The sequence below is a fragment of the Panulirus ornatus genome, chromosome 8, assembly GCF_036320965.1.
Source record: "Panulirus ornatus isolate Po-2019 chromosome 8, ASM3632096v1, whole genome shotgun sequence".
Lineage (NCBI taxonomy): Eukaryota > Metazoa > Arthropoda > Malacostraca > Decapoda > Palinuridae > Panulirus > Panulirus ornatus.
Genome location: NC_092231.1, coordinates 24332649 through 24343393, shown reverse-complemented (window position 1 = coordinate 24343393; position 10745 = coordinate 24332649).

Below are 10745 nucleotides of genomic sequence, written 5' to 3'. Positions count from 1 at the left end.
CAATCTGGATTCCAACTCAGGTGTGCGACCCTGGACGGCCCGTGAGTGCGCCACGGCCAGCGACGCTAACCGCTACGCCAGCAATCAAGGTATGCAACTTGTACCATGAATGCATATGTTGCTAACTGATGCTCAACAAACTCTCCTTGTTTTATGCACAGAAATTTGGCAACCTAAGACATACATTTGTAAATAACTACACAAAATATAATCATCTAAATGCTTAAGAAGGATCTATGAGCCAGGGATAAACAAAACTTGGGGAAGAAATACGATTCCAGTGTACGTAAAGGAGACAGGAATATATTAATACGACGAGCGACTCCTCAGAGGTTGTATGGTCAACTACAAGACTGGACGAAGTCCACTATGGATGGGAAACACTGCCTCTCCATCCCAATAATGCCTCACCATGCCAATACTGCCTCTCCATCCCAATAATGCCTCACCATTCCATACAGTACACTTTTTAAGATATAATTCCGTACTATTAGCCATCACGGCAATAGCTTTAGTCTTCCTGCATTCACATTCTTCATTATCAGGAAAAAAATGATGATGGTTAGGAGATAAAAAGGAAAAGAAATAATTCGATTTGGTAGGGCAGGATCGGATGGCTTCGGCGCCCCTGTGTGTGTGTGTGTGTGTGTGTGTGTGTGTGTGTGAGAGAGAGAGAGAGAGAGAGAGAGAGAGAGAGAGAGAGAGAGAGAGAGAGAGAGAGAGAGAGAGTCAGGAGGGTGGGATGTCGTTGAAGCAGACGACAGCGGACTGCTGTACGTGCAGCCAAGCGACGGGCACAGCCGACAAAATTGTGACGGACAATTTATTGTTTATTGGATCTGGTCCGAGTCCAGTAATTACTAAAGTTGAGCCGGGCCTGCATAACACCTGGGTCATCGGCAGTAAGGCTTGGCTGCCCGTAGCACCACAGGCAGACAGACACATAGACAGACAAACACACACACACACACACAGTGTGGCCATGAATAGAATTAAATGAAAAAGTATATAAAATTAATCTTGCAACACGAGGGTGTGTGTGTGTGTGTGTGTGTGTGTGTGTGTGTGTGTGTGTGTGTGTGTGTGTGTGTGTGTGTGTGTGTGTGTGTGTGTGTGTGTGTGTGTGTACACATAAGAGTAAAGACATGATACACATATATAGGGTTAAGAGACGGGGCAAAAAAAGGGTGAAAAATTCTCTTCCCTTACCACACAAAAAGTAATCACGAACAGTAATTACACACACACACACGCACACACACACACACACACACACACACACACACGCACACACACACACACGCGCGCACACACACACACACACACACTCTTAATTCAAGAAAAGATATTAAAGATCTCAACAAAATCACAACTACCTAGACAAACACATGCTATCTATGTCTGCCACACATCACTGGCCGCTAAGTTCTACTGTACACAAGCGAGCGGTGAGGCTCCTGTGGCTTGTATCGTGGGATGAAGATACATAGAAAATGTGTTCAGGTGATTACCATAATATATGCTCGGCGGGGTATGGGACGAAGGACTCGCTCCGTTTCTTCTGGCCCATAAATGCTTCATTTGTGAAAGAAACGGAACTTCTGATCATTTATTACTGTTCCCTTACGTCTCTTTCCTTCCTACGAGTGTATCGAATTCAGTTGGTTTCTTTTACGTAATGATTGAATCATACATGGCCTGACATAGCGTATTATTATGTTTACCATTTTCTAATGACGTAACATAAGATATGAGAGAGAAAACGTCGACAGGACCCCAATACTATAGGAGGAGTATTACACGCCTTTACTATGATCCTCGCGTCCACTTCAGTGTAATGAACACCCCAAAATGACCGCTTGTTCATACCGACAAGCCTAAAAACGGGCTGATCATGTTTGGTTGTTGATGAGTTAATAAAATAAAAGAGCGGGAGACAAAAAAATGAAAATGGGAGAGGGGAGGATTGGCCAAATATTTCATATCGACCTAAGATATACGTGCCGACCCATCAAGACAGTAAACACTGGCTTACTTATGGATCGTTAACAGCGCTTCGTATCTCAGGGCTAAAGTTACGTCCCCAACTTTACCCTGGGAAAATACGAGGCTACAAATCTTAACCCTGGATAATATACGACGCCACAACAGCTCCGCCAAACTATGTAATTAAAAAGTACATTCTTAGAGAAGTACAAGTATAACTACGGTCAAGTGCGGCTTTAAAACAACGAATAAAATAATACACACTTAAGTAGTCTACATATAAGAGCAATAAACTCTACGGAAAATTTGTATCAAAAGACATTAATTGCAACAAGCAGATTTTATAAGTTTGTTGCCAACTGTGCGACGTAGATGTGCATTTGTGAAATGCGAGAACAATATCGTATCATCACTCTACTCTGCTGAAATGAGAGAGAAATCGTATCACCAGTTCTACAGCGATGGGTAAATGAATACAAGTGTACACCATCAACTCTCAAATGGCTGAAGAGCATCAATACAACTGTACCATCAACTCTCATCAACTCTGTACCGTTGAAAAAACATGATACAATTGTATCAAAATCTTTACAGCATGAAATATGAGACCACAGATGAGTCTTTCATTCATCACTTATCATCTCTACACTATTACATAGAAGGGAATTTAGTAATAGCATATGAAGACGTCCGTGTATAGCCATCTATACAGTTAAGCTCGGGAACATTAGTGTCCCACCAAGTGCGTAGTACAAAAACTGATATTTAAGTGTAACATACATGCCCTGTTACTGAATACAAGAATGTCACCATGCTACCATCCTTGCAATATCTTGCAATATCAAAAATAAGAAAACGAGTTTAGTAGAACTCGTGAATTATAAAAAGTGGTAATACATTCATACTAAAAATTTTACATCATAACAGAAATAAGTAAAAGCCAAATTTTCACATTCACACTGCAAAGTATAAAAGTTTACTACAAACTCCACACTAGAAATATATTTTTCTTTAGACATATTTGCTATTTTCCGCGTTAGCAAGGTAATGACAGTACCAAAAAATGTAATGGCCTCTCGCGCTCATATCCACACACTGTTACGTATAATGCAACGAAATCTTATATACACACACACAAACACACACACACACACACATATATATATATATATATATATATATATATATATATATATATATATATATATATATATATATATATATATATTACTAATTCTGCCCTTTAAGATATACGAATACAATATAAACACCAGCTTCACAGCAGGAAATACAACAAAAATTAGACCAAACTGTACTGTGCAAAAGTACAAACGTACCGAGAATCCACAATGTCTATGAATGTGAGTTTGTCGTCAAGATGAAGTTAAAGAAATTCAATATATCATATTGTCCCTCAGTACCATCCTACAGGAAAATAACCTCCTTTAATCTTCTTATTAAGAATACAAGAATACAGGAGCTACGATTATTCCACACTACAGAATACAGGAACACTACAGAATACAAGAGTACAAACTTACCAGAAACTTCAACTTGTATATCACAAGAATACAAAGAGGCAACTAAGGAGGAGTAAACATTTTGGTAACATAAATAAGTAATAACCTTTCTAAAAAAAAAAAAAAAAGAGAGACGAGTGAAAATGAGGCTAAAAGTGGAGTATCTTGGATCTGTTACCCTCACTTTTTTGTTCCTCTTTCCCACACCACCTTAAAATCATCCAACGCCCAGGTAGCCTTCAACATATCCCTTCCTTAGTCTTCCACTTCCACAACCCGCTCCACCAGTCGACTCTATCAACCTAAGCCTATATATACTAAGTCACCCGTACGCATGTTGGTGGAGCCTGTATGCTACGTCATTGGCCCTAAACAAAGAAAACGTGCTGGTACAAGGTTAACGAAAACGCAGATTCATCAACACTTTGCTTACACTTTCCTTACCTTTTCTCACAGAATCCATACCTTCCCTCACATTATCCATACCTTTCCTTTATAGTATCTATGCTTTCCCTCACAGTATCCATATCTTTCCTCACAATATCCATACCTTCCCTCAGTATCCATACTTCTCACACTTTCCTTGCAACTTAGGGTTCAGGGCCACGTGACGTCACAAGTCGGCCTGCGCGGCCGGGTCCATTTTTTTGAAGTTAGAGTGAGCTGACTCGGTATGTATAGCAGCAGCTATCAAGAACCCACAAACAAACGTCTCCCAAAGTCATCAACTCCCACAACTCGTCCCTCCAGTCAACGAACCTCTACTGGAGTCTTCAACACCCCCAGTACTCGTTCCTCCAATCAACAATCTCGAGAACCCTCCAACGAACCCCTCCTGGAGTCATCAACCACCAACACTCGTCCCTCCAGTCAAGTCAAGAAAATCTACAGCTTCATATCCAGCCAGCTGGACGGGGCGTAACTCGCCGGAACTCACTCACACCTCCGGCCAAGCTAATAATACTGCCAAATACTTAAGTCTTTATCTCTTGTTGACATTTTTTCCCGGAAAATCCCGGTTTATATGCTTGTTTCATCACGGCTTCGTGCTAATGCGCTATGGTATCCGGATATCCATCGGTAGTTTTCGGTTACTATCCGGATATTGGATCTCGTGCTATAAGATCATTATAGTTTTGTAAACAGTTCTATTTACCAGCTGAAGTCGTATGTTCACTGAATCCTTTTTTTCGGTGACAGCCATTCATCTTTCTTTGAACACGAAAATTATAAAAGCATTTCGTAGTAATCGCCAAAATACCAAAAGAGTGACACACACACACACACACACACACACACACACACACACACCCACAATTATCTATCTTCTTTCTTGTGTTCTCAAATTTTCTTATCACTACTATACCAGTGGGTCAATGTTTACACACAAGCTCAGGGAAATTATTCAATTTGCTTCGACGTTTTATCTTTAAAGATGCATCTTCAGGATTACACAGATATATCAAATACTCCACACTAAAATACACCATAACCAGAATGTACAACTGGTGCATATCCATAAGTGATCACAATATGTATGATGAATGGCTCATACATACTTCCACACTCCACGGCTAGAGAGACGAGACTGACTAAACTGCAGTATGTCAGGTTACTGGCCGTTGGGGGTGAGGTCATGACCCCATTGAGGGCGGAGAAGGAAGGCTGGGCCAGCTTACTCCTCACTGACCTCCTTAATGATGTGGTGAATACCTCCGTGTTTCCTGTGCCACCAAGAAACTGTTGTCACTTCTGCTATGAGGCGATGTATCATCAAACGCTGCTCATGTGGAAAGCATGTTGGCTTAGATGCCGATTACTGGGGGCCTGTTCCTTGATGTGTCCAGACTCTAAAATTTGCGGCATGCTACGGTTTTTACAGCAGACGATTATTCGGGTGTTTTGCTCGATTATATATATATATATATATATATATATATATATATATATATATATATATATATATATATATATATATATATATATATGTGGACATATTACGCAGCCATGGTGACCTCACACATCCTTGTCGAAGACCCACCTTCAAGTGGGACAACTCACTTTCCCTTCTCCCTACTTACGTACACCTTACCCACTTGAAGGAAACCTCCCAATACTTTTAGTAGATCTCCTCCCACACCATATATTCATAACATCCACCACAAAACATCGCCATCAACCCTAACATACGCTTTCAACATCTCCATGAATAGTGTGTACAATTCCTTTTCTTTCTCTTTAATACAAAGATTCTTTTTTAAAGGAAAACAAGTGATCTACACATCGTCTACCAATACTAAAGTCATAATTTCCCCCTAATTCTGCTGCTCAGTGCAACAGGGAAAAGTAGAAAAAAAGCCATAACCCAAAAATACTTTTTCTCATGTAAAACTCAAATCCAGGTCCACAATCTTCACAAGCCCACTTAGAGCAGAAGAAGGTATTTTTACAGACGACTGCCAGCGGATGAGCACGATTCTGAAAAGGCATTATGAATGGGTATTCAGCGACCTAAAAACAGCATTAAAGTTAAATGACCCAACAGACTTCTTCCGAAACAGTAATGCCCCACGTGTACACAGAGCAGATATCACCATCTCAACACAAGATTTCGAGAAGGCCATTGAGAGCATGCCCCTGCACTCAGCTCCTAGGCCCGGAGTCTTGGAACTGTCTTCATAAAGAAATGCAAGACACCTTCAGCACGCACACGAAATTTATCCTCAAGAGAAAAGTCTAGATTCTGGCATCCTTCCCGAGAGTTTTGAAACTGACCCACGTCACCCCACCTCACAAAGGTGGAGGCAAAGCAAATATTAATATCCACCGATAGCAATAACATCGCACGTCATTAAGATCTTCGAAAGAGTCTTAAGAGGCAAGTTGACAGAATTTATGGAAGTAAACAACCTACATAACCCCAAAACAACACGGAAGATCTTATCCCTCTCAGTTGCTTGACCACTATGATAGGATTGTTGAAGCTCTGGCAAATAAAGAAAATGCTGGCGTGATTCACACAGGCTCTGGAAAAGCATTTGGCAACTATGACCACGGTGTTATAGGACGCAAAATGGGAAAGATAGGAATAACTGCAAAAATTGGGAAATACAAATACAGCTTTTCAACTTACAGATCACAACACACAGTTATCTCCAGTGCCTCCACGGCAAAAAGTTCAGTCCCCCGACTGTACTTGCAACCTCTCCTCTCTCTCGTTCTTATATCTGACACTGACGCAAACACAAGCCACAGTTCTATATCTTTTGCAAATGATACATGAATAAGTATGAGAATCACATAAATGAAAGATGCAGAAAGGCCACAAAGAGACACAAACGAAGACTTTCACTGGACAACCGAGAACAACATACTTTCAGTACAAATAAGATTCAATCAATCCGGTATGGAAAAAAAATGAAGAAATCAAAAACAACACAGAATACCGGACAGACACAGGCGCTATCATGAACCAGTTGAATAATATGAAAGACCTGAAATGATAACGTCTAACGACCTAACCTTCAGCGAACACAACAAAACAACGGTGGGCTTATGCATAAAGATGGCAGGCTCGATCCTGCGAACCCTCAAGATAAGGGAAGAAACAATTGTTGTTGATATCATTCAAAGCACTAATTCTTTCACGAATTGAACGTTATAGCGTACTAACATCACTATACAAGGCGGGAGAAATTGGGGATTAGAAATTGTTCAGAGATATTTCACACCTCATATTAAAGGGATGAAGGGCCTAAATTACTGGGAACGGCTGAATTCCTTGAGGCTATACTTCCAGGAGTGCTGACGAGAGAGGTATATCATCATCTATAACTGCAAAATCCTAGAAGGTATAGTTCCTACTTATGTTGGGAAATAAAATCCTATTGGCACAACAGACATGGAAGACTGCAAAATTCTACCTCCGAAAACCAAAGATGCACAAAAACAGTGAACACCTTACCAGCTAAGATCAGAAGGAGGATAGGATGCACAATTGAGAAGTTTAAGAATGCACTGGAGAAGTACCTATAAAGTACACTAGACAAGCCAGGCTGTGGGGGTTATGTGCCCTTGAGGGCTGCAGCTTCCAACAGCCTGGTCGAACAACGACCAAATCGAACAGTCTGGGCCAACCATCGAAAGGAGTGGAGGTTGGGGGGTGGGAGAGATTCCCCAAAGACCACACCAGGTTTGCACGCTCCCACTCACCACTCCCCCATATAGATTACCAGTTATACTCAACAAACTTATTCCTCTATAATTTTCATTTTTCCTTGTTGCTTTAATAGAATGACGCTATACAGGCACTCACTCACATACACACACACACACAAACACACACACATATTTTTTTTTTTCAAACTATTCGCCATTTCCCGCGTTTGCGAGGTAGCGTTAAGAACAGAGGACTGGGCCTTAGAGGGAAAATCCTCACCTGGCCCTCTTCTCTGTTCCTTCTTTTGGAAAATTAGTATATATATATATATATATATATATATATATATATATATATATACATATATATATATATATATTTCTTTCATTCAAACTATTCGCCATCTTCCGCGTTAGCGAGGTAGCGTTAAGAACAGAGGACTGGGCCTTTGAAGGAATATCCTCACCTGGCCCCCTTCTCTGTTCCTTCTTTTGGAGAATTAAAAAAAAAAAAAAAAACGAGAGGGGAGGATTTCCAACCCCCCGCTCCCTCCCCTTTTAGTCGCCTTCTACGACACGCAGGGAATACGTGGGAAGTATTCTTCCTCCCCTATTCCCAGGGATAATATATATATATGTATATATATATATATATATATATATATATATATATATATATATATATATATATATATATATACATATATATGTTTCCTTGCGCTACCTCGCAAACGCGGGAGACAGCGACAAAGTATAAAAAAAAAAAAAAAAAAAAAAAATATATATATATATATATATATATATATATATATATATATATATATATATATATATATATATATATATATATATATATTAGGAGCCCCTTTCCCAAGGGCTCCTGCAGCTCTAAGGCTGCGCGACACTCAGGAGCAGTGACAAATGGACGGCTTTATAGCGAAAACTTCTTTGACAAGATTAGACTTTGTTTCGTCAAGTGACGAAAATGCAGTCTCGCTAATGGTGACCTCACTCGCGGCGTAACCTCAAGAAGGTGGGGTCCGGCAACACACACACACACACACACACACACACACATTACATGTATATATATATATATATATATATATATATATATATATATATAAATATATATATATATATATATATATATATATATATATATATATATATATATATATATATATATATTTTTATACTATTCGCCATTTCCCGCGTTTGCGAGGTAGCGTTAAGAACAGAGAACTGGGCCTTAGAGGGAAAATCCTCACATGGCCCCCTTCTCTGTTCCTTCTTTTGGGAAATTACAAAATAAAAAACGAGAGGGGAGGATTTCCAGCCACCCGCTCCCTCCCCTTTTAGTCGCCTTCTACGACACGCAGGGAATACGTGGGAAGTATTCTTTCTCCCCTATACCCAGGGATAATATATATATATATATATATATATATATATATATATATATATATATATATATATATATATATATATATATTGGAAAGGATCACAATTTTGCGCGTGATCAAGTATATACCTATGAGTCCACGGGGAAAATGAAACACGACAAGTTCCCAAGTCCACTTTCGTGTAAAAATCACATCATCAGGGGAGACACAAGAGAGAAATATAACATTCAGTTGATATACAACGAAGAGACGTAGCTAGGACGCCATTTGGTAAACATGCGAGTGTCCATGGACTCATAGGAATATATATATATATATATATATATATATATATATATATATATATATATATATATATATATATATATATATGATAAAGTCCTGACACTTCACAAATTCAAAACAGTATGACGCTTTCACTAAGAGAACACACTGTGAACTCGTCGCTGGAAAGTACAATGAGTCGGTGTATCCGAGTCACAACGCAAGGTACGAATGTCCAACCACTTGACTGAATGGACGAAACAGGTTCGTAGCCACTGAATAGCCCGGGACCACATCCAGGTGTCCGATGGTCTGTATCGCAGAGTAAGCTAGGTAATCGAGGATGTCTCCGTTGAATGATCTCTCGCGTGTGGAGTTTCTCCACTTCATTTCAGTTTTCCTACGTGTAGAAGAGAAATCTGGTTTTACAGCGAATTTTCCTCTATCTTAGTTTTCGTACTTGTAACTTTTACGTCGGCGGTGGCGTGTGTGTGTGTGTTTCTGGGGGGGGCGGGGGGGGGGAGAGAGAGAGAGAGAGAGAGAGAGAGAGAGAGAGAGAGAGAGAGAGAGAGAGAGAGAGAGAGAGAGAGAGAGAGAGCTTATGTAAACATTATCGCAACAAGGGAATCCACATATCATTTTCATGGTTGGTTTCTTGGGAATATGTTTCACGTTCGGATACTCGGGAATAACTTTCGTGTACGGATACTCAGAAACTTATTTCATGTTCGGGTATTCGGAGACAATATTCCATTTTGGACGACGGGCGTTAGTTGCGACAATCACACCATTGAAAACTACTGGGGCGGGCGAGGCAGAACGGGCCATTAAGTAATTAAACCAATTAAGATTTACCTTCATAATGAACAACAGCTTCGAAGTAAAACGTGACACTTCGACTACAGCTATGGTGAGTCTAGCATTATGGTGACCACAGGAGGGATGCAAGATTCTTAAATGAGAGAGGTAGATAGATAGATAGACAGATAGATAGAGATAGATAGATAGATAGATAGATAGATAGATAGATAGATAGATAGAGATAGAGAGAGAGAGAGAGAGAGAGAGAGAGAGAGAGAGAGAGAGACCCTTCCACTCACGCCACCGCCACGCACGATAATGCCAGGGAGAGGCTGTAAGTGTATCGGGCCATAACGTAAACAAGACGAAGGGCTGAGGACCCTCCTGGGTAGACCACCGTATTTTGAAAGATACACTCATCCTACAACGGTTCTAATGGCGGCGACATCGTAAGGGCTGCGACATCCTAGGGGTTTTCTCGTCCCAATGGTTGCTACATCGTAGGCCCTATTACATCGTAAGGGTTTCTTCATCGTAAGGGTTGCTACTTCCTTACGGCTGCAGACATCGTATAAGATGGAAAACGCTACGTCTACATCAAGACGGAGGA